General features: G+C 40.1%; 1 protein-coding gene across 6 annotated transcripts in view; it reads right to left on the reverse strand.

The window, feature by feature from the left end:
• Window positions 1-25,056, reverse strand: part of PDE4D (phosphodiesterase 4D) — a 1,654,385-nt gene that overhangs the window by 1,281,920 nt on the left and 347,409 nt on the right. The window lies entirely within an intron of this gene.

The following is a 25,056-nucleotide window of genomic DNA, read 5'->3' on the forward strand; positions in this document are numbered from 1 at the left end:
ACAGAGGCTCCTCGGATATCTTATCTCTTCATCTTATGTCTGTTTCCATATTTTTATAATCAACATTAAGTTGTTATCATTTCAAAATAGCTCATTATAGCCAAAAGAAAATTATTGTAAGCCCCATTGTAATTACAAAGAAAGAACGTGTAACAGATTTACGAAAACTGATAAACAAGGAATCAAAGTACACCATAAGAGAAAATCACTTGTGCACAAAAGAAGACTGTGAGAGAGGGAAAAAGAGAAACTATAATAAAAATACAAAGCAACTGTCAGATTGCAGTAGTAAGACTGTAGCTATCAATGGCCACCTTAAATATCAGTGGATTTAAATCTCCAATTAAGAGACAAAGTATGACTAAATGGATTTCTTTCGAAACAGGACCCAACTATATTCTTCTTATAAGAAATTCATTTTATTTCTAGGAACACACATAGCCTGAAAGTGAAAGGACAGAACAAGATATTCCATGCACAAAGAAACTCAAAGAATATAAAGGAGGAGTAGCCCTACTTCTATCAAACTAAGTAGGATGTAAACCAAAAGCAGCAAATAGAGACCAGGAAGATCATTATATAATGATCAAAAGCTCAGTCCAGCAAGAGGAAATGACACTTGGGAATACATTTGCATCCAATACTGGTGTACCCAAATACATAAAGCTAACATTGATAGACCTAAAAGGGTAGAAAAACTCCAGTACAATAATAATAGAGAACTTTAAAACCTCCAAAATGAACAGATCATCTAGACAGAAAAATCAACCAAAAAACAGCAAAATTAAATTACACACTAAATGAATTATATCTAACAGAGATGTAAGAGAACTTTCCATCCAATAGATGCAGAATACACATTCTTCTCAAGAGCATATAGAACGTTTTCCAGAATGGATCATGTGGTCAGTCACAAACCAAGTTTCCACAAATTCAAAAGAATAAAAATCACATCATATATCTTTTCTGATCACAATGCTATAAAACTAGAAATCAATAGAAAGAAAAACTTCAGAAACTATGCAAATACATTTAAATAAACAAGTTACTCCTAAAAAAAGTCAATGGATCAAGAAATCAAGGAGGATATTTCAAAATTTCTTGAAATGAATGAAAACAAATAAACAGCATATCAAAATCTATAGGATATAGCAAAAGCAGTACTAACAGGGAAGTTTATGGCAATAAAAGCTTGAGTTTTAAAAAAAGAAATATTTCAAATAATTCATCACTGCACCTGAGGTAACAAATTATATCCAAAGTTGATAGAAGTAAATAAATAATAAAAATTTGAGAACAAATAAATCACAGACTAAAAAAAAGACAAAAAAGCAAAGATATGGTTCTTTGAAAGATAAACAAAATTAGTAGACCCTTAGCTAGACTGACCAAGAAAAATAAAGAGAAATTATCCCTATATATACAATCACAGATGAAAATGGAGACATTACAACTGACACCAGAGACATACAAATCATTATTAGAGATTTCCATTAATAATTATATGGCAACAATGCTCACAACCTAGAGGAAATAGACAAATTCTTGTATACATATACCTTACCAGGATTGAATTAAGAGGAAACAGAATATCTAAACAGACAAGTATCAAGGAGTAAGATTGAATCAGTAATAAGAAATCCCCCATTAAAGAAAAGACCAGTGCCAGATGGCTTCACTGCTGAATTCTACCAAATATTTAAAGAATAACTCACATCACTCCTTCTTAAATTATTTAAAAAACACAACAACAAAGCTACAGGCCAATATCCTTGATGAACATAGAAGCAAACATCCTCAACAAAATATTAGCAAGTTAGAATTATGCTACAGTGGATTAAGCCACTGCTTGGGACCCCTGCATCCCACATCAGAGTGTTGGCTTGAGTCCTGCTGCACTCTGTTTCTGACCCAGCTTCCTACTAATCAGCCAGACAGGCAGCAGATAACGATCCACAAACACGGGTTCCTGCCACCCACGTAGGAGATGGCATGGAGTCCCAGGTTCCTTGCATCAGTCTTGCCTAGCCCCAACTTTTGCAGGAATTTGGGGAGTTAACCAGCAGATGGAAGATCTCTCTCTCTCTCTCTCTCTCTCTCTTTCTCTCTCTCATTCTCTGTCACTCTGCTTTCAAATAAATTAATTATTTAAAAAAAAAAAAAACCTAGATGATAGGGATTCGGGAGGCTTTCACTATAAAGAATTTGTCAATGATTGAAAGGATCAACACATTTACCCTGACTGGATATCAACATAGATATGTAAGAAACATCACATGGTACCCCAGAAATACGCAAAATTTTGTCTGTTAATATTTTTCAAAAAAAATGAAATTTAAAAAGAAAGAAAGAGAGGCAGAGAAAGATTAACTAACCGGCAAAAGATTATACAGCGCCTAAGTCCCTATGCAGGGTATGTTAATTTCCTCCTATACCCAGAGGTCATTTTGTTTATAGAGAAGTGGACAAAAGGAGAAAAACAGTGCAGTTGGAATTAACTGAATTCTCACCACAAAGCAGCCATCCTAACTCCTAAAATAGCTAAGATTTTGTGGTGCTTTTTTCTCCCTCATTGGCGGCTCTAGAGCTAAAATATGATAAAGTCAAAATCCATAACTCCAGATGCAGAGTGACAGCTATAATCTGTATAACTAGCAGATAAAAAGAAATGAGAAAGCCCACACAGTTCCCATATATGAACTGCATTGAATATATGGCCCACAGAGCAGACAATCCCCACCCAGAAACATGTTTATATAGAAAACTTCTGAATTACAATAATAATCGAGAACTTTTATAATAATTAAGATAATTGAAACTAGGACCAGAATAGAAGATCCAGTGATACTGAACAAAACAAACACAAAGGGATATGGCTGTAAAAATTTACTATCTGATAAAAGCAAAAGTTTTTCATCAGTGAAAGAACATAAGTCTATCGGTCATTGTATTGAGGCAACCTGATAATCTTTTGGGAGGAAAAACCCCAGGTTCTACTTTCATATTTCATCAGAATAACGATGTAAAAGTGGAAAACGAAGTCATGCAAGTACTTAAAGAAACATATGTGAATATTTTATTTATTTTTCCAACAGTGAAGAAGGTCTGAATACTGTATATGCCAGACACTTCCTTAAGTGCATAAACTAAGCATAGAGTGATTTCATTACTCTTAAAATGAGAAGTTCTATTTAGCCAAAAAAAAAAAAATTAAGCATGTAAAATATTAACTCTCTTATAGATAAAGTTACAACATGAAGAACTCTTAACAATGAGTACCAAAATTTAAATGCATTCCTGGGGAAAAAAAAAAAAACAGGCAAATTCAAAAATATGATAATCAAAATTTTAAATACTCATACATAGAAAAATCAAACTCATTAGTGAGAAAATAATTTTAAAATGTCTTATTTTGTCTTTCCGATGGTACATCAAAAAATAGCATCTAATGGTGGACATTCAGTTACTGCCAGTAGGCATATAATCAGTGCAATATTTCTAGACAGGTATTTGGCAAATGTATCAAAAACCTGCTAAACACACATGCCCTTTAAATCAGCATGAAAAACAGGCACACAGATGGGTGGGCAAACAGGATGATCAGAGAATTGTTCAACAGACAAAAATGTGAACAAATCAAATACTCAAGAAGGAAGGATTATCTAAAAGAAGATTACTCTAAACATGCAATGGAATTATGAGCTACTATAGGTGATGATCTAGTTATATATTTAATGGTGTTTCTTGTAAATTTCTGAGTGCAAGTCATATATCATAAAACTGGTTTAGAGTATGATCCCACTTTTACGTTAACCAGGCATAGAGAATATTCTGGAAGGATATATGAGGGTACTTCAAAAAGTTTGTGGAAAATGGAATTAAAATATAAATTGTTTAGTCGCAAAGAATTCCAATTTCCATAATACACTTTCCCCTGGACTTTTAGAAGACCATTTGTATGCCTGGATTTCAGAATATTTTGCACCAAACTAAACTCATCTTTTAATTTCATCTTCCCTGTACTTTAACAGCATTGAGCTCTGGAATTACAGGTGATTTTTCTCCTTTGGTTTTGCAGCCTCATGTAATCTAACTTTTCCACAGTGAATATTTGCTATTTATGTCAAAGTTTTTAGCATAAAAAAGTATGCATAGTTATAGCTTTAAAACCATTTTTTAGCTAAAGATGCAACAAAGTTAAGAAAGAAAATAATGATCATGGGATTCCTTGGTTAGGATTTGATGCTTTCAAAGCTAAAAAAGCTGCAAGTCATCCTCGACTTAACCAGAGAGTTAAGTTTAAGAAATATGGCCTGGCTGTTATGAAATCTGAGATGGGCTTTGAACTTCAAGCATAATTACAGAAATTCAGAGTCATCTCAGCTCTCTTGAGCACCAAAAGCTGATGGAACCAATAACTTTTAAAATCAATGGAGAGTTAACATGTCTGTAAAAACACACACTTTTTAGAGCCAGTGTTGTAGCATAGCGGGTAAAGCTGCCACCTGTAATGCTAGCATCCCATATGGGCACCAGTTTGTGTCCCAGCTGCTCCACTCCCAATCCAGCTCCCTGTAACGGCCTGGGAAAACCAATGGAAGGTGGCCTAAGGCATCGGGCTTCTGCCCCAGCATGGGAGACCTTGATGAAGTTCCGAGCTCATGGCTGCAACCTGGCCCAACCCTGGTCTTTGTTACCACTTGGAGAGTGAACAAGTGGATGGAAGACCTCTCCCTGTCTCTCCCTCTCTCTGTATAATTCTCAAATAAATAAATAAATCTTTTCAAAAACACACACAATTTACAAATTTTCCAGTGATGTTCCCGAAATTGGCATGAGTTGATATGTTTAAAATGCAAAGCTTCATTGGCTGAATTAACTGCACACAAAAGCGCTTGCCAACATATCTTCCTGCACATTCAAAGAAGAGTATAACCGCACAGTTTGGGGTTAAGTGTGTAGCAAACCTCAAGGAGCCACATCACCTTGCTGCACAGCCTATGCGCTCTTGATCATGCCAAGGTTGACCCAGCTCTGTACCCAGGGACAATCCTATTCCCAATCAAGAGAGATTTCAATGGCTCACTATGAATGGCTCTTTTGCCAAAGAACAGACATTTGTAGAAGGGTGGTTTCCTGCCAGACATGGTATCATTAGCTTTTGTCTACTACTGCACTTAGTTCTTCAACATCAGGTGTAGGTCCTGTTTACCCAGCCTACAGATTGTGGCACCAAGCTTAGGATAAAGTGAATTGTCTTCTCAAAGTGACACAAGCAACAGGCAGTAGAGATGACGGTCAAACCCCTTTCTCTCTGGCTGCAGCCTTCTACCCCACCTACAAGGCTGTCAAGACTCAGGTGTTAGCAGTTGGGAGCAGCATGGCTTGTAGGTGAAGCACCCAATCTTTTCAGCCAGACAACCTGGCTTGAAATATCCGTTCCACCACTTCCCAGGTATGTGGCTCTCCCCTTGCCAGTCAGCACTTCTGTGACTGTTTCCTCCAGCTTTGTAGGTCCTAGAAGTGACACAGTTAAGATGCATGCAAAACCTGGGGTTTTCCCTGACCTGTGAGTATGATGAGCATCAGTAGCTGTGAGCTGTCGTTATTATTATTTGTAGGAATTCTGCAACCACTGTGTAGACTTGCAACAAGTAGACTTTCTCCCCAAATCTGCAATTCTAATCCCCAGCTCAGAGGCTGCCAGGCCTTCATGGGGCCAGAGTCTGCCCACCCTGTGGCTCTGTCTTATTATGCTCTGCCAGACTGCAGGGCCCCACCTGGGAGTCTTTGCAGGACCCTCCACAGTGACAGCTTGCTTGCCTGTGCCACCTACCATGTGTTGCCTCTCTCTAGTACACTGTGATCTGCCTGTAAGCTGGCCAAAGGTCACCCCCCCAGAACAGATCCTGTTTTCAGATACTCACATCACAAAATTTGACCATGTCCCCAGCCAGATCTGCCCATCACCCCCTGAGCTGAAGCTGGCACTGGGAGGCCCAGTGAAGAGAAAGCTCCTACCGGTAAAGAAGATAGGTCCCCTCCAACCCCCCGACCCAGGCCCAGGACCCTGCAAAGACAGCACAAGGTGGGGATCATCAATGCACTGCAGTGTAACTGCAGTTCCCGCCACTCACTCAGGCCTCCGCAAACACGGTCTGCATCTGCACAAAGGAATCAGGCCCAGCACTTCTGGAGATCTGGCTGCTTCTGCACCCCCACCCCATCGGCTTCACACACGCCTTTCTGCCAAAACACATTCGCAGGCCCTGCCACAGACTCGTCTTGCCAAAAGAGAAGGATTTGCAGGGTGCCAGCTGATTGGAACTCACCTCTAATCTCATGTTCATCAGTGCCAAAAACTGCCTCAGAAGTTCAAATCCTCCCCATTACCTTTCCTGCTGTGCTCAACTCTCTCCCTCAAGGAAACAGCAAAGTAACCCAGGACTAAGAAAAAAAGAACCTGAGGCTTCAAACAATATATTTTCCCACCTCTTCCGGTGCCCTAGAAACAGAACAATGGCTTCACTGGCCTTGCCTTACATCCTGAGTTTCCCCTGCTTTTTTTTGGAATGTCTGACTAGTCATTCACATTTCCATGTTTCTTTCTGAAGGTGAATGCTTTGTACCTACATTACATCTGTCACCCAAAGTGCTTGAAGGTATTCTATGCAAACATTTCACGGTGTGGAACTGGTAATCAAATTTCAGATAATGAAACAGGAACGAAATCTTCCAGCGACTTCCCCAATATATGTCTGCGCCGAAGATACACAGCGACAATATTAGATTGGAAGAAACCACTGCCAGATCAGCCGCGTTTCACTCTCATTCTGAGAATGATGCATGTCATGGTTTCGAGCATAACTGGCTAACTGCTCAGGATGGAAAGGCACACTCCTGACGATACGACAGCCACTACAGAAAACACTGTCTAGAAAAACCATCTAAGACATACATCTCTTTTAACACAATCTTGTTCCGAGGACAAGGGTGACACTGCAAACAATTATAGAACACTACAGCTTTTAATTTGTGATTAATAAACTGTGTACTTCAACTAATAAGCTCAAAAGTAATTAAGGGAAAAAATGAGAGAGGTTGTGCTAAGCGAGGGTCATGGAATGACAAACTGTGTCATTTCAGGTGCACCTTGAACAGCAGATAAGAGTTTGGATGGGCAGGAAGGAAAGGGAATGGCATTTTCACCTGAAGGGAAGAGCATGAGGGAAATAGATCAGTAGACACTGATGGAGCAGAGAGCGATGGACAGGTGTTGCATGGGGAGGGTAGCAGAAGAGGAGGAAGGAAGCAAAGAATGAGAAGAAAGTTTTCTATCAGAGAAGAGGACCTTTATGGAGAGTAGAGGGAAATAACTTGGGATCATTAAGTGGAACTGATGCCATGGAGCTTTGAGAACCTGTTTTAGGAGGTTAAACTTGATGCAGGAAAAAACCAACACCTCCTCTTAGCAGCAGGACAGAATAGTGGATCCCTGATTTAAGAATATTCAGCCAAAAAAAGATGCAGAAAATGGGATGTAATGGGGCCCATGCTGTGGCATAGTAGGTTAAGCCTCCGCCTACAGTTCCAGCATCGCTTATGGGCACTGGTTTGAGTCCTGACCGTTCCACTTCCAATCCAACTCCCGGCTAATGAACTAGGAAAGCAGTGGAGGATGGCACAAGGGCTTGGGCTCCTACACTCATGTGGGAGACCTGAAAGAACCTCCTGGCTCCTGGCTTTGGATAGGCCCAACTCCACTCGTTGTGGCTATATGGGGAATAAACCAGGATTGCAGACCTCCTTCTCTCTGTCTCTCTATCTCTCTGTCTATAACTCGGCCTCACAAATAAATAAATCTTCTTTAAAAAGAGAATGCAATTTAATTCTTCCACTTGTTTTCTTACAGAAATCCTTACTTCACAGCATAACTTGGAAAGATTGTGACTTCCTCTCATTATTTGTGAAGCCTTGGTAATTATGAAGACATTCAAATAAGCATAATACACACTATTTAACAGAATTATATTAGTTCATGTATAAGAAGTCATTGACATAGAGAGAACACTCAGTAAATAACAACTCTCTCCCCAGCAAACAATTTCAACATTCTACAAGTACATAATTATGAGCTGTACATGAGATTCCGAGGTTCAGACAAAGCTTTCATGTGCAGTGTTCAAAAAGCTTTAGGGGTTGGCGCTGTGGCGTAGTGGGTAAAGCCGCAGCCTGCAGTGCCGGCATCCCATATGGGCGCCAGTTCGAGTCCCAGTAGCTCCACTTCCAATCCAGCTCTCTGCTATGACCTGGAAAAACAGTGGAAAATGGCCCAAGCCCTTGCAGCCCTGCACTGTCGTGGGAAACCTGGAAGAAGCTCCTGGCTCCTGGCTTTGGATCGGCACAACTCCAGCCGTTGCAGCCATCTGGAGAGTGAACCAACGGATAGAAGACCTCTCTCTCTCTCTCTCCCCACCCTCCTTCTCTCTCTCTCTGCCTCTCTGTAACTCTGCCTTCAAATAAATAAATCTTTAAAAAAAAGCTTTAAAAAATCAAAACTTGTATTTAATCAATAACCTGATCTTAAGTGTGATTGGCATGTACATATACTGAATTTTGATTCCAAATTTAGATGACACAACGTACAGCATTTCTGTGCTGTCATTGTAAACTTATATCAAAAAATAGATGCAGAAAGTATGGAATTTTCATCCACTCATTTGTGCTTTCAACAAGTATTTATTGAGTACCTACTAAGTGCCAAACATCATCTAGGCATTGGGAATATAGCAATGACCAAACAGACAAAATCCCTACATTCACTAATATATGCTAACATCTGTGTGTGGGGTATGCGTGTTGGTGGGGGGGGGTCATAGATACTGAATTATTAAATAAATATAGGGAAAATAAGTGAATGGTTTATGAGTTAAATAGATTAGTGAGATGGTATTCCACACGTGGGCAAACATTTACAAAGGGTGATCACAATTGCAATTTCCAACAGAATTCTCTGGAAGGGGCAAGTTTCCTGAATGAGGTGTGGCAGTGGACTTCCGAAGTGCCTGGAAATGCCCAAATGTGTTAGAGCCACAGCCAAGCCTGCTTGGGCCGCTTGTGCAGAGGATGGAGGCAAAGATCGGTGTTTAGGAAGACGTCAGTGGATTCGCTGTGCAGCCTGGGTCTTTGCAGACACAGCTACAGCAAATCTCTGGGTACGCGGTCTTCCCAGGGAGCAGAAGCAAGCCCTCGGAGAACACAGACCCTGTGGGGAATGGCACCAAAAGACAATTGGCAGCAGCCAGTTTCCTGGTTGCTTCCTCCGGCGCTGGCAGCCTCGCCCAGCCTCAGAAGCCCCTCCCCACCTGCATTCTTAGACAGACCAACCCTCAGAACATAATACAGCAAAAACGGTGGCTGCTGGAGCATTGCGTGTCCTTAAGACACCAAAGGGCAACCCAAGGACTTGCCATGGGATCAGGACCCCTACCCCAGGCAGCCCGGGCCACTACCCAGCAGAGTGCACGAGAGGTGCCAGCGAGCACAGATGGCACCCACAGCAGGCCCACCTCACTGCCACGGGCAGTCACTGGTTGCCAGGGAAGGAAGAGGCAACACAGAGCTCACACGGGAAAGCCGCAGTTCTGAGCTCCTCGCCTTTTTCTTCCACTCATTTAAAGGCAAGCTGGTGGGACTTTTATTTTCAGGGGTTACCTGGCAGAGAAATTCGTGCTGGAACGGTCCAGGTGGAGGCAGCAAGCTGCTGCCAGGCCTCCGAGAGCCTGCTTCCTCCATGGAAAGTGTGTTTTTCAGTGTTAGGGACCGGACTACCCGGCCTCCTCCCTGATGCCCACCAGGACATTGCCACTGTCAGCAGAGACCCAGCTAAGCTTTTGCTGCACACAGCTGTGCCTTTCCTGGAGACAGCCAAAGCTAACCCTATCGGTGGAGCACTGAGAACATCGCGGCACCACTTTTTTTTTTTTTAACTTTTATTTAGTAAATATAAATTTCCAAAGTACAGCTTATGGATTATGGATTACAATGGCTTCCCCCCCCCATAACTTCCCTCCCACTCGTACCCCTCCCATCTCACGCTCCCTCTCCCATTCCAAGATTCGTTTTCAATTATCCTTATATACAGAGGATCAATTTAGTATATATTAAGTAAAGATTTCATTAGTGTGCACCCACACAGAAACACAAAGTGTAAAATACTGTTTTAGTACTAGTTATAGCATTAATTCACATTGGACAACACATTAAGGACAGAGATCCCACATGAGGAGTAAGTACACAGTGACTCCTGTTGTTGACTTAACAAATTGGCATGCTTGTTTATGGTGTCAGAAATCTCCCTAGGCTCTAGTCATGAGTTTCCAAGGCTATGGAAGCCTTTTGAGTTTGCCGACTTTGATCTTATTCAGACAGGGTTATAGTCAAAGTGGAAGTTCTCTCCTCCCTTCAGAGAAAGGTACATCCTTCTTTGATGGCCCTTTTATATTGGGATCTCACTCGCAGAGATCTTTCATTTAGGTTTTTTTTTTTTTTTTTTCCCAGATTGTCTTGGCTTTCCATGCCTAAAATACTCTCATGGGCTCTTCAGCCAGATCCAAATGCCTTAAGGGCTGATTCTGAGGCCAGAGTGCTGTTTAGGACATCTGCAATTCTATGAGTCTACTTGTGTATCCTGCTTCCCATGTTGGATCATTCTCTCCCTTTTTTATTCTATCAGTTAGTATTAGCAGACACTAGTCTTGTTTGTGTGATCCCTTTGACTCTTAGATCTATCACTGTGATCAATTGTGAACTGAAATTGATCGCTGGGACTAATGAGATGGCATTAGTACATGCAACCTTGATGGGATTGTATTGGAATCCCCTGGCACATTTCTAACTCCACCATTTGGGGCAAGTCTGATTAAGCATGTCCCAAATTGTACATCTCCTCTCTCTCTTATTCTCACTCTTATATCCAACAGGGAACACTTTTCAGTTAAATTTAAACACCTAAGAATAACTGTGTGTTAACCACAGAGCTCAACCAATAGTATTAACCAGAACAACAATAAAAAAAACAATAAAAGGGATAAAGTATTAAATTGTACATCAACAGTCAGGACAAGGGCTGATCAAGTCACTGTTTCTCATAGTGTCCATTTCACTTCAAAAGGTTTCCTTTTTGATGCTTGGTTAGTTGTCACTGACCAGGGAGAACATATGATTTTTGTCCCTCTGGGACTGGCTTATTTCACTCAGCATGATGTTTTACAGATTCCTCCATCTTGTTGCAAATGACCCGGTTTCGTTGTTTTTGACTGCTGTATAGTATTCTATGGAGTACATGTCCCATAATTTCTTTATCCAGTCTACTGTTGATGGGCTTTTGGATTGATTCCAGGTCTTAGCTATTGTGAATTGGGCTGCAATAAGCATTAATGTGCAGACTGCTTTTTTGTTTGTAAATTTAATTTCCTTTGGGTAAATTCCAAGGAGTGGGATGGCTGGGTTGAATGGCAGGGTTATACTCCGGTTTCTGAGGAATCTCCAGACTGACTTCCATAGTGGCTTGACCGGTTTGCATTCCCACCAACAGTGGGTTAGTGTCCCTTTTTCCCCACATCCTCTCCAGCATCTATTGTTGGTAGATTTCTGAATGTGACCCATTCTAACTGGGGTGAGGTGAAACCTCATTGTGGTTTTGATTTGCATTTCCCTGATTGCTAGTGACCTTGAACATTTTTTCATGTGTCTGTTGGCCATTTGGATTTCCTCTTTTGAAAAATGTCTATTGAGGTCCTTGGCCCATCTCTTAAGTGGGTTGTTTGTTTTGATGTTGTGGAGTTTCTTGATCTCTTTGTAGATTCTGGTTATTAACCCTTTATCTGTTGCATAGTTTGCAAATATCTTTTCCCATTCTGTCAGTAGCCTCTTCAATTTCCTGACTGATTCTTTTGCAGTACAGAAACTTCTCAATTTGATGCAATCCCAAATGTTAATTTTGGCTTTGACTGCCTGTGCTTCCAGGGTCTTTTCCAAGAAGTCTTTGCCTGTACCTATATCGTGCAGGGTTTCTCCAATGTTCTCTAATAATTTGATGGTGTCAGGTCACAGATTTAAGTCTTTAATCCATGTTGAGTGGATTTTTGTGTAAGGTATAAGGTAGGAGACTTGCTTCATTACTTCTGCACGTGGAAATCCAATTTTCCCAGCACCTTTTATTGAATAGACTGTCCTTACTCCAGGGATTGGTTTTGGATCCTTGATCAAATATAAGTTGGCTGTAGATGTTTGGATTGATTTCTGGTGTTTCTATTCTGTTCCATTGGTCTATCCATCTGTTTCTGTACCAGTACTATGCTGTTTTGATTACAACTGCCCTGTAGTATGTCCTGAAATCTGGTATTGTGATGCCTCCGGCTTTGTTTTCGTGGTACAAGATTGCTTTAGCTATTCAAGGTCTCCTGTGTCTTCATATGAATTTAAGTATCATTTTTTCCAGATCTGAGAAGAAGGTCTTTGGTATTTGGATTGGTATCACATTGAATCAATAAATTGCTTTAGGGAAAATGGACATTTTGATGATATTGATTCTTCTGATCCGTTAGCATGGAAGATTTTTCCATTTTTTGGTATCCTCTTCTATTTCTTTCTTTAAGGTTTTGTAATTTTCATCGTAGAGATCTTTAACATCCTTGGTTAAGTTTATTCCAAGGTATTTGATTGTTTTTGTAGCTATTGTGAATGGGATTGATCTTAGAAGTTCTTTCTCAGCCATGGCATTGCTTGTGTATACAAAGGCTGTTGATTTTTGTGCATTGATTTTATATCCTGCTACTTTGCCAAACTCTTCTATGAGTTCCAATAGGCTCTTAGTAGAGTTCTTTGGATCCCCTAAATAAAGAATCATATCATCTGCAAAGAGGGATCGTTTGACTTCTTCCTTCCCAATTTGTATCCCTTTAATTTCTTTTTCTTGCCTAATAGCTCTGGCTAAAACTTCCAGAACTATATTGAATAGCAATGGTGAGAGTGGGCATCCCTGTCTGGTACCAGATCTCAGTGGAAATGCTTCCAACTTTTCCCCATTCAATAGGATGCTGGCCATGCTTTTTTCATAAATTGCTTTGATTGTGTTGAGGAATGTTCTTTCCATACCCAGTTTGCTTTGAATTTTCATCATGAAAAGGCATTGTATTTTATCAAATGTTTTCTCTGCATCTATTGTGATAATCATATGGTTTTTCTTCTGCAGTCTGTTAATGTGGTGTATCACATTGATTGTTTTGCACACATTGAACCATCCCTGCATACCAGGGATAATTCCCACTTGGTCTGGGTGGATGATCTTTCTGATGTGTTGTTGCATTCTATTGGCCAGAATTTTATTGAGGATTTTTGTATCTATGTTCATCAGGGATATTGGTCTGTAATTCTCTTTCAATGCTGCATCTTTCTCCAGCTTAGGAATTAAGGTGATGCTGGCTCCATAGAAAGAATTAGGGAGGATTCCCTCTTTTTCGATTGTTCTGAGAAGAATTGGAGTTAGTTCTTCTTTAAATGTCTGGTAGAATTCAGCAGTGAATCCATCTGGTCCTGGGCTTTTCTTTGTTGGGAGGGCCTTTATTACTGTTTCAATTTCTGTCTCAGGTATGGGTCTGTTTAGGTCTTCTATGTCTTCCTGGTTCAATTTAGGTAGGTTGCATGTGTCCAGGAATCTATTCATTTCTGATAGATTTCCCTGTTTGCTGGCAGACAAGTCCTTGTAGTAATTTCTGATGATTCTTTTTATTTCTGCGGTATCTGTCGTTACGTTTCCTTTTTCATTTCTGTTTTTATTGATTTGGGTCTTTCATGACACCATCCTTTTCTCTCAGAGTAGAATGGGGAATTCGGAAAACTTTCCTGCTGGAAATCCCGCCGTTCATCAGAAAACCCAAAACACTGGGACTCTGGCAACATTTGAACCCAGCAAACTGTTGGACATTTAAAAATTATTCATTAGAATAGAGGGGGAGCTAGAAGCCATAATGTCACACGATGGTGAAACGTCACTTTTATCTAACAGCAATCTTCCCAACATCATTCAAATATGGGAATTTTTTTGCTTGTTTAGACATAGCATTATCTCCTGGGACAGATGGGATATATCTAGTGGTTATTACATTTTCCCTGGCAGATGATTCGGGATTGGAGGATCCCAAAGGCAGAGTAAACTGAGGGTGTTCTGCTAATTATCTTGAACCTAGTGGAATGTATGCTTTAAGTTGGGAAATTCTCTGCAATAGTTGTCTGAATGGAGAATTTCATAAAACTGACTAGAACATGATCAGAAATCTAAGTAAGTAGATTACTTATTTGAAATTACTGTTCTGCTTCTGCAGCTGTAAGGTTTAAAAAAAAAAGACACTGAAAGCAACAACATAGGCACAGCTCAGAATCTTACTGCCCTCAACATGAACTGCAAATGCCAGTTCTGAGCTCCACACCAACTTAGAATCCACAAGTATTAAAGCACCTTCCAAGTTTGGAGGTGGAGGGTATGAAACTGACCATTTCCTTAACTACCTAACAAGCACACCCAATCTTGTTTAAAATCAAAATAAAAACACTGAACTTTAGTAAAATCAGCCATTGTGACCATTTTTGGCAATTTTCAGGATTTTAAAAAACATGGCAAGGCTAGCCAGAAAAACTGAGAATTGGAAAAAAACATAGATATATGTATATGCTCTCAAACTTCGATTTCTCTTTGGCTTAAAAAAACAAAGCTTTTAAACTCATGTTTAAAGAAAATAAATACAGCCTCACCAATTAGAGAATTAAAGTTAACTTTTAAACAGCAAAGTGACAAAATATGTAACAAATGCATGAAATTCTAAAAACTGGGAAAACTGTTGGATTCCATCAGGCTGCAAATAAATTATTCTGGACTCCTCTGACTACTTAGCAAAAGATTGTGAAGGCTTTGCCAACAGTGAAAAATTTTAGCCTGGAAGCTGTTTATTGCCTAAGGAATGAGGCTTTTTTGGTTTTGTTTGTTTCCCTTCTCTTATAGGAAAACTAGATTGCAGCGCATGCACTGAGGACCCGAGGAGGTGCGCGTAGCCTGGCTGCGACTGGTGGGCAGGCAGCCCTTAGGTACAGGTGCAGGAGCAGGAGGGGCTTTCATCACTGAAATGAAGGGGGCGCCAAGGGCGCAGATTAAGAACCAAACCGTCCATCTGGAAACCCTGCACTCCTGATTCTCTCTGCACCCAGAGGCACCTTATCTCTCCCATCCAAGTAGAAGCAGTTTATGCAGGCCCTAGGCAGGAAAAAGACAAATCAAGCAACCTTCAATGTGCAGGTGGGGGGTAAATACAAAGCACCCCCTATTTTATATGGCACAGGTCTCTAAGCTGCCCTCAAGGGAAAGCTACCTCCTTCAGAAACCCTGAAAGAAACATGACCATGTAGGAAATGTAACTTCCTCCATCTATTTGTCCAGATTGGACATCCATTCATTCTTTAAAAGGTGAAGACAGAGAACGAAGCAGAAAAAGAAAGTGATTAGAAGAACACATTTATTATTAACTGCTTGTGCTTCCCACCCAAATGCATTTGCACAGGAAATGTCCAGTTCTGAGCTTCCTAACTCGGTGCTATAGTGACAGCACTCACCTGGCTGGTACAGTACTTGCTAGTACTCCATACGCTCAGTGAGAACCAGTCTGACACTTTCTGAGCATTTCCTTATTTAATAGCACCTGAGATTGTGTATAGCCTGCTTTGAAACTCAGTGATTAACTTGACTTCAAGGCATGAAATGTATGTGTTTCAAGGTGATTGAAAGAGGCTTGGTCAGTGCCGCGGCTCACTAGGCTAATCCTCCGCCTGCGGCGCCGGCACACCGGGTTCTTGTCCCGGTCAGGGTGCCAGATTCTGTCCCGGTTGCCCCTCTTCCAGGCCAGCTCTCTGCTATGGCCCGGGAGTGCAGTGGAGGATGGCCCAAGTGCTTGGGACCTGCACCCGCAAGGGGGACTGGGAGAAACAAACTGGCTCCTGGCAGAACACCTGGCTCTTGGCTACAGATCAGCGTGGTGCACCAGCCGCAGCGGCCACTGTGGGGTGAACCAACGGAAAAAAGGAAGACCTTTCTGTCTCTCTCTCTCACTGTCCACTCTGCCTGTCAAAAAAAAAAAAAAAAAAAAAAAAAAAAGAGGCTCACAAATCTACACACTCCTAGGTTGACCAAAATATTATCATCTACATTTTTAAATGTATATAAAAACTATTATCATGAATCAAAAATTTCATTAGTAAGTATCACTAAATTCCTACTGATTCTTCCTCATTATATACTCATATACATATTTTTTTCCAAGCATATTTGGAATGATTCTAAATTACTCTCATTCAAAACTATCAGACACTCAGGTAGCTTTGCCTGGTTGGTGTCCCTTCTTTCTTTCTTTTCTGGAAACAAAAGTTGTAACTTTCTATGATTCTCAGGGAAGATCCTCCCCATGTTTTGCGTGTGGCTGAATATATCCCCACCCCTGTCATGTAACCCAGCTCAGCCAATCAGATCACTCTATTCTGCCACCTGCAAGTGACGGTGCAGTGCGAGAGTACCTGACCCAAGATCACCCAATCTCTTCCCTGAGATTTGATGTGAGGATACTGGGAGAAAGAAAGGTCTCTTCTTTGGGGATCATAAGTTGTATGCAATATGTAGTTCTGGTTTCCAGAAGTCATTTTTCCCTAGTTTCGTGGAAAGCCTGCCTGCCAATCATGCCAATACAGAAGGCAGGTAAACAGCTGAAGAGTGGAAAAGAGAAGGAAAGGGAGAGAACACAATGATAGAATTTAGGCAAACAGGATTAGATCTGTCCCCACTGGATTGAAAGTTATGGAGGTCAAGATGCTACGTTTCTGAAATTTAGTTGATTTCCTATAACAAGTAGTGCTTAACATTAAGGGTAAAGAAAAAATTTGACACTAGAAAGATCTCATACTATAAAAATCAATGACCTCTGCATTCTCTGGTTTTTGCACTGTTACCTTCTTCCTGCTCCCTAAACTTCTCCCTTTCCTTGGGTACCCTAATGGGATACTTTCCTAGCCCGTCCCATAACCTGTGGCCATTCCTCCTTCACGCCCTCACATGTCCCTTGAATGTAGATGCTCCATGTTCCTCTTCTCTGCTGCTGCTTTTCTGTGTACATTGTCTCATCCAGTCTCACTGTCTTATGTCTGGTAGACATGATGAATGAATGGGTCTTCAGCACCCGTGCTGCCCTCCTTACAGAAAGCCCACCTCAACCACAGAGGCAGGAAAGGTGAAAACTACGATTCCAAGGTGGCAGGAAGGAGGAGAGAGAGATTGGATAAAGGAAACCAAAACACAGCTGGATAAACAGATATAGCTAACAGGTAACAGCAGTCTACAGAACAGTGGGGTGACTACAGATCACAGTAATGTATGCCGTGCCCCATGAGGCACCAGAGGAGAGATGCTGACTCCACACATGGAGGCAGGGTAGGGAGGTAGGGATGCCGACCACGCAACTGTGGGTAGGCACCACAGGCCTTCATGTTGAACACTTGCAGGGTGCTCATTTTCCCACTATGATTGAAATTCATTGAGGGCATGAGTGGTAAAATTTGCTTGGTTTTCCTTGAGTCTATAAAGGCATATGATATTTAAAACAACAGAATGGGAATTAGCCTCTTCCCTCAATTTATGAACTGATAGAGAATTCACTTCAGCTCCATCTCCTGGGCATGTTAAGCATGAAAATAAAAGGTGTCTGCTTTAAGAAGATAGTATATACACATGGAAACTTCAGGAGTACCACTTCTTACAAAGCTTCAGGAAGGCTCTCCACCACTAGGCATTGCTGTAAGTTATGTAAAGCCAAGGACACTTCATCTATGCCTTCAAATCTACCCACGCCCAATTCTGCCCCATTACACAGTCTGCCTTCTCATTCTGCCCTCAACCTCATGAAAAAAAGACAGCCTACTTTGATGATCTTCCTCTTCTATTATCCTCAATGCTTTTTATTTCCTGTTTTCCTATAACTCACAGAATTCCTTTCCAAACTTGATTTAAATGGAGTGTCCCACGTTTGTTATCCAGGAGTAAGGTGGTGGACACAGGGAACTATTGTTACTAAAAATCAGTTTATTGCAGACACTGTGTTAGTAACATTATGATTCTCAGGTCTTGAAGAAGAAATAAAGCTTATGTGTAGGGCAAAAATGCAAACCACAAAGTATGAAATAGGGGTGCTTTCAGGGATGACACATTATCATGGTATACTATGAGTAAGTATTTAACCATGGTATGCAGCCCTTCAGTAACTGCATAGAAGGCAGCAGCCCCTATAGATCATCAATACTTAGGAGGTGGAAAATATCATATTCCAAATAGGAGTTGGACTTAAAAGATGGCATTTAAACTTCAAAGTCTTGGAGGAAGAAAGTGAGCCTCTAATGTGGAGTCCCTAAGCCCCAGAGGTCGACAGGGCCACTCAATATTTTACCTTCTATCTTCTAAAATGCACCAGGTGCACAAAATGATCATCTGATGCAGTTGTCATTGAGGAATGCATATTCTTCCTCCCCTCCTTGCCACTTTATGTGTTACCTTTGTATTGCCAACATCGATCCAACACTGCTACCAGGAAAAAAAAAAAAAAACTCACTCCTAGATTTCAGTTTGTGAGTAAGCCAGCTGCGATTCCTTGGTCATGACTGATAGAAGGAGGGCGGGGTGATTCAGCCCTTGTGGTGGTTTCTATGACTCCTCTGTGACCACGTCTAGAACTGACAGACGTTGGCATTAGCCGTTCTAATCTCCATAGGAAATGCTGCTTAGGGACATCTGATTCCTGGTACGTGCACAATGAGAAGATGCCAAGAAAACAAAACCCAGCAAGCTGACCAGAAAATCTTATTAGGTTGAACACATAAGGCACTTCAGAGCAGAGGTTAATGTTACTCACAACAAGGAAGGAAGAATATTACCCCTGTGGGTTACCAATGTTATTTATGAGAATATTTTCCTTCTTTCTGCAAGTTCTATGACCTCCAAGAAATTAATTTGGCATATGGATCTACCCTTCACCCCAACCCTCAAGCAAAGCAGAATTGCAAAAGTTATTTAGGGAGAAATTACCTTTGCTTTTATACTTAGGGCTCCTTATTTTCCAACGAAAACAAGGCTTCTTTAAATTCCAACTGTTTCTATTCAGTTAAAACATGATGTATAAAAGTCTTATCTATGCTCAGATTTTAAGGAATTTTTTTTAAAGTATAGTCCCTGGACAACAGCAGCACAATTAGAAACTCATTACACATGGAAATTTGGGGGCCCACCCACACCTATAGAATCCTAAATGCTGGGAGGTTTAGTCTAGTAGTCTGCATCTTAAGCAGCCCCTCAGATGAGTCTGATGCATGTTAAGTTTTAAGAAATACAGACCTCAAGATAAATGTGTTGTGGATGGAAATAAGGTTAAATAGAAAAATGTCCCCTAAAAAGCATTTGTTCTGTAGAGTGACTACTCAAAGTGGCACTGATTCACAAGCAATCATGTTGCTTCTCTGTTACATCAATCAGTTATCTAACTGTCATTAGCTATAGGGATTCTATACCCAAATTAGAAACATTTTTAGAAGGTAAAGGAGTTGAGGATTGAATTAGTGAAGTAGTATCTTTGGGGAATTACAATTTGGGAGACTGTGAGTCCCATGTTATACTGTTAGGAATAACTCCCTGGACTCAGTAGAAGAAAATCAGAACAGAGCTTTGTTCTGATGAGTGTAACATAGAGATGCACTGTTGGCCTTAAAAACCCTGAAGGGCACTATGAAGTTAAGTATCTCAAAGTGCAGATCAGATTCCTCCTTTACTTAGGCCTGCCAGAAACTCTTTAGGGCTCAAGTTCTGGGAGAAGAGACAAAATATTAATGAGATATCAATTATAATTCATGTTCAACAAACAATCATTGTGTCTCTACCATGTACCAGCTACATTCAAATAATTCTCTGATTGACTGTCAGCAACTAACTTACGTAGTAAGGCAAGCAGTGTTATCCCCTTGGTTGTGTACATATATTATCTGTGTCTTCTCAGACTTCTGGTTCCCTTCTCTTGGTTATAGCATGTATACTTCTTAGGGAATATTTTCTCTTGTTATTTATTTTTTAAAATATTTATTATTTATTTGAAAGGCAGAGTAACACACAGAGAGAGAGAGAAAGAGAATCTTTCATCTGCTAATTCACTCCCCAGATGACCACAGCATCCGGGGCTAGATCAGGCTGAAGCCAGGAGCCAGGAATTCCATCTGAGTCTCCCACATGGGTGGCAAGAATCCAAATACTTGAGCCATCCTCTGCTGCTTCCCAGGTACATTTTCATGAAGCTGGCTCAGATGCACAGAACAGCCTGGACTCAAACTGGCACTCCGGTATGGGAGGCAGACATTCCAAGTGGTGGCTAAACCTGCTGCATCACAGTGCATGCCTCTATTTCATTCTGGGGATTAATAACAATGGTTTTTCTGCTCCCCCACGCCCCAGTATACAAGGATTGACAGGTGACTCAGGGCTATTCAGAATTCTTCATTAGGATTGTTAAATACCCAAGTGAAGGGAACACAAAGCTCTCTTTCCTTCTGTGATAGGCTCACCTGGAATGCTGTAAGCTTGAAGCTTCCAGCTGCAATGTCTTTTTGCCTCAAAAAGCTTATATTTTTGAGAATGAGAATTACACAAAAAGAAAAGGGGAGAGAAGAGTGTGATTGTGCCCCTAAAGTCCCATATGCTAACATGGCTTTGGCAACTCTTCCTCTGATTCTAGGACCTACCATCCTACCACATAACCCTCTCATGCTTGGGGTAGCTTAATTAGGCTTCTGCCACTTTCAACTGAAAGAGTACAGACCGATAAACCATATCCTGAACGATCAAGAACTAAAGTATTAAGAGTTTGGCCCAAGGTACACACTCAGTAATTAGAAAAGATAGAATATGCCTAGATCTTCATAGTTAAGGTCCAGTATATTTTCCACTGAACCACCACTAGCTATCTTCTTTAAAACACAAGCCCAGAAGGAGAGACTTCTGGGAAGATATTAGAGTAGAAAACACTAGGAACCTGTCTCTCCACCAAGGCAATTGCACCGGCAGAATCTGGTTAATGTAACTACTTTGGAACTCTGAGATATGTTGGAAGCTTAGACCTTCCAGGGGAAGGCTTGGGCAGTAAATTACAGTTAGTTCCCATCCATTTCATCTCAGCACAGTAGCAGCCACCCATCTCTCAACACTAATAGGCAGAGCACATATTCCTGGAACAACTTGCACAAAGCTTGCGGGAAACTGGCTGAAAGAAAGGAATCCTGTCTCCAGATCTGGGAGATTTGTGTTCTGGTTGCTGATGGCTGCTTCCAATCACAGGGCTGAAGACAACAGGCAGGTGGTCTTTGTGGACAAATGTTCACCCACTGTAAGTCCTTCCCTCTCGAGCTGAAGGGACTGCCAGGGGATATAAAGAGCCAAAACCCTTGCTTTAAATCCGTTTCATTTTTCTCCTTCCCTTCTTGGAGGCTGACATTACATATTAGAACATTCATATTAGAATGATTCATACTAGAATGACATTACATATTAGAACATTCAAATATAAATGCATGTACAAGGGCAGTTAGAAAGTGACTACGTGTGCCTAGAGAGACGTTCAGGGGCAGGCTCGGAAAGCACCTGGGAAGACTGTAAGCTTACACTTCAGACTGATCCTTGGCAGACAAAAGCCTATGGGAATAAAATAAATTTCCAAAATAACAAAATGCAGAAAACCATGAAGGAGAAGAATCTGATCTCCACAGCTACTGCATTAACAGATCCGAATAGCCAGTTTTCAATGGCCACATTAACAAAATCACAGTCAAACAAAGAAACAGAAAAGTATGGCCCATCCAAAGGAAAAAAAAATCAACAGAAACTGTTCTTGAAAGACTGGATGGCAGATCTACTAGACAAAGATTTTTAAATAACTGACAAGAATATGCTCAGAAAATTAGTGGAATATGTGGGGAAAAGTCAAGAATATGATACATGAACATAGTAAAAATAAAATAGAGATAGAAAACCTAAAAAGAAACTTTAAAAATTCTAGAATTGGAAATAATATTTTTTCTAAATAAAAAATTCACTAGAGGGATTCAAAGGTAGATTTAAATAGGCAGGATAAGAAATCAGAAAAGATGAATATAGGACAATGGAAATTATTGAGTCTGAGGAACAGGAAGAAAAAAGTTGAAGTGAACAGAGCCGTGGGGACTTGTAAGACACCAATAGGCACATCAACGTATATACTGAGGTAGTCCCAGAGGAAGAGGAAGAAAGGAGTACAGAGAATATCAGATGAAATAATGGCAGAAAACTTCTAAATTTGGTGAAGAACATGAATATAAACATTCAACAAGCTTAACAAACTCTAAGTAAGAGGAACAGAGTGATCTACACTGAGACAGACACACTTACAATCAAACTTGTCAAAAATCCCAGAGAACCTTGAAAGAAGCAGGGGAGAAGCAACTCATTATATACAAGGGATTATCAGCAAGTTTCTCATCAGAAACTGTAGAGGCCAGAAGACAGTGAGCCAATATATTCTAAGTGTAACTCTATAATACAACAATACTATATCCAACAAACTATCCCTCTCAAAAAGGAGAAATAAAGACATTTGTAGACAAACAAAAGCAAGGATAATTCATAAGAAATGCTCAAGGGAGTTCAGAAGATTCAATGAAAGGGCACTAGACAGTAAATCAAAGCTGTATGAATTGATGACATCAATAAAGGCAAATACATGAGCAATGATAAATGTTGTAACAACACTTTGTACTATACTGTTTATATTCTGCATGATTTAGGAGATTACCACATTTAAGAACACTGAACAATTATTCTAAAAACTAGTGTGAGTATAACTTTGGTTTATAATTTCACATATTACTACATAAGTAAAGCAGTTAATACATCTAAAAGAATTATCAGCTCATGTTTTGAGGCACACAGTGTATAAAGATGTAATTTTATGACATCAAGCTGTGAAAGGGGTGGGGTTGGAGCTATAAAAGAGCAGATGTTTTGTATGATTCTGAAATTAAGTTCATGTAGATTTAAATTAGAATGTTATAATTAGGATGTCAAATTAAGTACCAACAGCAAACACAAAGAAAATATCTATGTAATATTCATGAAAGGAAAGGCATTTAAATGTTCTATTAGAAAAAATCAAACACAAAATAAGATAGTAATATAAAAGTGAGGAACAAAAAGCTATATGACACGTAGAAAAAAAATAACAGAATTACAGATGTCCTTCTCTATCAGTAATTTCTTCATATGTGAATGGATTAAATGCTCCAAACAAAGAGAGACTGGCAGAACGGATTAAATAAAACAGAATACAACTGCAGGCTGTCTATAAGAGATTTGCTTTACATTCAAAGATGGATATAAGAAAGTAAAAGGGTGGGAAAAGATAGGCCTTGAATACTGTAACCAACTTCTTGCTAAAGCACACCCTGGGGAACAGCAGGTGACGGCCCAAGTACTTCAGTCCTACCACCCACGAAGGAGACCTGGATTGAGTTCTACACATCTGGTTTCAGCCTGGCCCAGTGCATTTGGGGAGTGAAACAACAGATGAATGATTCATATTCTTTCTCGCTCTCTCTCTCTTTTTAAAAAAAATCAATTAAAGAAAAGAGGATGGAGTGGCTAAACTCTTATCCAGCAAATAGACTTGAAATAAAAAAAAGAAATTACAAAAGACAAAGAATGATCTACATTAGTACAATTAGTTTCAGTACAATGAAGATAGGATGATTTTAAACATTTATGTGCTTAATAATAGAATATGAAAGTATGAAACAACAACCAGCACAACTGAAGGGAGAAAAATCTATAATATTAGTTGGAGACTTCACTACCCACGTAGCAATAATGGAAGACAGAAGGTAAGCTGGGAAATGGAAGACCTGACAAAATAAACCAATCAGATCAGACAGACATATATGGTGCCCTCTGACAACAGCATACAGCATACATATCCTTCTCATTGCAAATGGGGACATTTTCAAGAGAGACTGACATGGTAGACCACAAATCATCACAAAATAGTTTATACATACAATGGAATATTAATCAGCCTTGAAAAGGTAGGAAATTCTGACACATCCTATTATGCGAATGAATTTTCAAGGCATTATTCTAAGTTAAATAAGCTCATCATGGTAGACAAATATTATATGATTCTACTTAAATGATGTACTTAAATGCTATACTTAGGTTAGCACATAGAGACAGAAACTCATAGAGACAGAAAGTAGAACAGTGTTGCCAGTACTGGGAGCAGGTATTGGGGTAGTTACCGTTGCATAGATACAGAGTTTCAGGTCTGTAAATTAAATGTCTGGAGATGGGTGGTAGAGATGACTATAAAACATTATGAATGTATTTAGATTTTGAATGCATTTACTAGCACTGAACTGTCTTTAAAGATCCCTGGAGCAAGGACAGTCTCTTCAACAAATAGCACTGAGAAAACTGTATCTCCGCAGGCAGAAGTATGAAGCAGGACCTCCACCTTACAGTTTATACAAAAATCCACTCAAAATGGATCAAAGACCTATATCTATGACCCGATGCCATCAAGCTGTTAGAAAACACAGGAGAAACCCTGTAAGACATTGGCATAGGCCAAGAGTTCTTGGAAAAGACCCCAGAAGCACAGGCAGTCAAAGCCAAAATTGACAAATGGGATTACATCAAATTGAGAAGCTTCTGCACTGCAAAACAAGCACTCAGAAAAGTAGAGGCAACTGACAGAATGGGAGAAATTATTCACAAACTATGCAATTGATAAAGGATTACTATCCAGAATATATAAAGAGATCAAGAAACTCAACAACAATGAAACGAACCACCCAGTTAAGAAATACACAAAAGACTTAAACAGAAATGTTTCAAAAGAGGAAATCCAA

This window comes from Oryctolagus cuniculus, chromosome 14, assembly GCF_964237555.1.
Source record: "Oryctolagus cuniculus chromosome 14, mOryCun1.1, whole genome shotgun sequence".
Taxonomy (NCBI): domain Eukaryota; kingdom Metazoa; phylum Chordata; class Mammalia; order Lagomorpha; family Leporidae; genus Oryctolagus; species Oryctolagus cuniculus.